Here is a 4203-nt window from a genome sequence, read left to right on the forward strand (position 1 = left end):
GCTCCGTGTGACAAAAGTAGCCTGACTTGGATTGGCACTTGCTTCGGGTTTGTAAGACCCTACATGTCTCTCCAAACCTCCCAAAGCCCAATCTACGTGGAATTAAACAAGTTTTTTAGTAAGGGCTGGAATATTAAAAAAAATTTTGCGGGACTCTGCTGATGCCCTAGTAGAGATCATCGTTTTGTTTCCAACTCATAGAAGACGTCTGGAACACTCCCAAGCCATCACCCTGAAGCTACGACTTTCGACGCTGTCATTCCCAAGTCGGAAAAGCCATTCGGAGCAGTAGCAAGCCATCAGTACGAAAACGTGAAAGAGGAACGTGCAAGGAATAGCTAGCAGATCTCGAACCTAGGGATTTCGTCGTCGACGGTGTAGAGGTCACTCCCTTTGGTCGGCAGAGAGCTGAGGTATGTCATTGCCAATGTTTATTAATTTCAAATGTCATTGAGACTAGTTAGACAAATTACATTACCATATCAAATCCTGTTTGAGAATTGCTAAATTAGTTGATTTAGGGTTTGTGTTAGGTGTAGTAACATGTACTATTTTCTTAGAATGTGTTGGTTTATTTCACTTTCAGGAATGACCACCATCCATATAACACTGTGTATTAATCATAGAGGATGGTTTGAGAGAGGGTCGTGTGGGAAGGTTAGTTACATTGGTGGTGAAGTCACAGAGATAGAGAGGGTTAATGTTGATACCTTGAATGATTTTTTCATATCTAATTTGCTGAAGGACATAAGATATACATATGTTACTAATTTTTTCTGGCTGGAACCTGGGAAGGAGCTTGATGATGGGTTGAGGGACCTAAGGGTTGACATGGATATAGTTAGAATGTATGAGACAGCTGTAAAGAACAGTAACAAAATAAATGTATATACAGAGCATCCGGTGGATGAGTCCATGTTAGTTGAGGAGAACAACATGACTCCATCAAAGATGAAAGTAAAGCGAGTGCTAAAAGGGTTCCAACTCCAAAAGGAAGATTGATAGTAGTAGAAGATAAGGATGATGCTGAAATTGTACGTAACGTGCAAGTTGGGATGGAGGACCGAAAAAAGAGTGAGGCCCAGAGCAGGGAAGAGGCCTATGAAGCACATAAACAGGCTGGTTTTGAGGCCCAAAAAGAGGATAATATCAGTATGGCCCAGGAGACAGCAGACCCACTACTTTCAGGATCTAATGAGGCAGGACAGGTTTCTTAGCCTCCCCCAACACCTATCGTACCAGATAAACCACCATCAACTCAGTCCCAACCTTTTCAGCCACCTATTCAAGAAGATCAGCAACCAACACACACTGCTTGTTCAGACTCAGTCCCTTCTTCTGAACCCAATGTCTCTGCACCTCTTGAACCAGAACAACTAACCCAATACACCCCACATCCGTATGGGAATCTACTTTCACAATCAATCCCTCAGACAGTCCCACCCTCTGAGACCAATAGGATACTGACCAATAGCAAGTGACAAGGATACTGACCAGACGCCAGTTTTTCCTCAGAGCAATGCGATGCCCCAGTTAGCCAGGTGCGATTGGAGGTTGGGATGGAGTTTGAAACTCTAAGCCACTTCAGGAAGGCTGTCCAAAAGTTTAATATCAATATTGGAAGGATCATATTCTTTGCTCGTTGTGATTCTACAAGATCGAAGGCTATATGCTATGATAAGGACTGTCCTTGGCAAATATACTGTGCCAAGAGAACATTTCCAGCAATTTATCAGGTAAAGACATTCGTAAATGAACATACCTGCAGTAGAGACAATCACTGTAAGTCAGCAGATGGAAAATAGGTCATAGATGAGTTAGAGGAGAGGATACGAGTGCAGCCAAACTTGACAGTGAGGAAGGCTGACCAATACTTCAGATCTGAGTATGATGTACTAATCAATGAAAGGAAAATTTATAGATCTATGAAGAAAGCAAAGGAGAGGATTGAGGGTTCTGAGATTGCACAGTATGCACGACTTCGTGATTATGCTAACGAGATACTGAAGACTAATCCAGGGTCGACAGTAAGGATCCACACGAATCCCATGCATGATTCAAATCCTATTTTTTTGAGGATCTTTGTTTTCTTTGATGCGTGCAAGAAGGAGTTTGTGGGTGGATGTAGACCTTTTATAGGGTTGGATGGGACATTCATAAGAGGATATTATGGGGGGCAGTTACTGACAGTAATAGGACATGACGCAAATAATCATATCTATCCTATTGCTTACACAATTGTGGAATCAGAGAACAAAGAAAGTTGGAAGTGGTTTTTGAAGATACTCCAGGATAATGTGGGAGATTTTCAAGCTAATGGGTTTAACTTCATGTCAGATATGCAGAAGGTACTTGTGCATATTTACTTGTTAAGTCTGTTAGGGCAAGTTTATACCTTTTCTGTCTCATTTAAACATGTTATAATGATGTATGTCTGATTCATGTGTTTAGACACTTTGATGTTAGGTCTTAATTTGGTTATGATTTTGGGTTTTCTTGAGAATTCATGTATGGACTTATTCAGGTCTGTTTTAGAATTTCATTGAAAGCTCATTACTTAATCATTAGTAGCTTATTATTGAATTTTGTCTTACATTTTCAAAGACCACATGCATTCTGAAAATCTGGTTTATGCAAGTAGTTGCCAGTCTATTTTTTGAATTCTATTCAACAATTTGAAAATATGGTTTAGCTAAATACTGAATTCTGTTTTGAAATGAGACTAATATTAAAATGTTGGAATCTGGTTTTGCTATAGTCAATTATGTTTTGGAATGAGACTAATACTTTATTATTGGAATCTGGTTTAGCTATAGTTAATTATGTTTTGGAATGAGACTGATACTGGAAATTTGGAATCTGGCTTAGCTAAATAGCCAATTCTGTTTTGTAATGGGACTGATATTGGAATGTTGGAATCTGGTTTAGCTAAATATTGAATTTTGTTTCTGGATTGTTGGATTTCTGATAACTGTTTACTTACATGCATGCCTATAAGGGCTAACACCGGCCGTACAAGAAATTTACCCAAATGCCAACCACAGATTCTGTGCAATGCATATATGGCAAAACTTTCGCAAGAAATGGAGTGACTTGCAGCTGAAAATGTGCATGTGATTTTGTACCAAGGCAACCACAACACAAGACTTCAATGCTGCCATAGAGAGACTAAAAAGGATCAATGCTGGGGCTTGGGAGTACCTGGATAAGATAAGCCCTAAATAATGGAGCAGAGCTCATTTTAGTGAATACCCTAATTTGGACAACTATACCAACAACAACTGCGAGGTGTTTAATGCCAAGGTGAAGAAGATGAGGGGTAAGCCGATAATTACGATGTTAGAGGAAGTGAGGTGCTACGTAATGAGGATTATGGCTAGGAACAAAAAAAGCTTTGGTTGGGTACAACGGAAGGTTAGCTCCAACCCAACAGAGCAAAGTAGAAAGGGAGAAGCGAGAGAGCAACAAATGGAGGCCTCTGCCTACTGAAGATGACGCAGGGAATGTGTATGAGGTGCAATGTCTGCGAATGAAGGTAAGTGTGGATCTTGGCAAAGGTACATGCAGCTGTCGACTTTGGCAAATCACAAGACTACCATGTAGACATGCCTGTTTTGCTTTGGCTTACCAGAATAGAAGGCTCGAAGAATATGCACACAACTGGCTCACCATGGGTGCATACAACGCAGCCTATCAGACTTCCATGTGTCCAGTTCCAAGCCAGGAGTATTGGGAGCACCTTGAAACCTTCCCCATTCTGCCACCATGGTATAGAAAACCAATCGGGCGACTGGTGGACGAAATTGTGATCAACAATATTGGCTCTTGGGCATGTACACAAAAACTATTGTGACTCTTGTTCATTTAAAATCCTTATTATGGCACTGGTTGAATTCACAACTCCGTTCAACTAACCAGCAAGTGTACTGGGTCGTCCAAGTAATACCTTACGTGAGTAAGGGTCGAATCCACAGGGATTATTGGTTTGCAGCAATTAATATTTATTTTATTAGTCTTAGTTAGGATGTCAACAAGGTTATTTGGATTAAAAGTGAAATTACTAGATTTGATTATAAAAATAAAAGAGGGAACAATGTTACTTTGGTTTGCAGTACTGGGGAATATGTTGGAGTTTTGGAGATGCTTTGTCCTCTGACTTCAACTCTTCCTTGAAATCCTCTTCTCACACGCAGGTTCCTTCCA

Source organism: Arachis duranensis, unplaced genomic scaffold, assembly GCF_000817695.3.
Source record: "Arachis duranensis cultivar V14167 unplaced genomic scaffold, aradu.V14167.gnm2.J7QH unplaced_Scaffold_165934, whole genome shotgun sequence".
NCBI lineage: Eukaryota > Viridiplantae > Streptophyta > Magnoliopsida > Fabales > Fabaceae > Arachis > Arachis duranensis.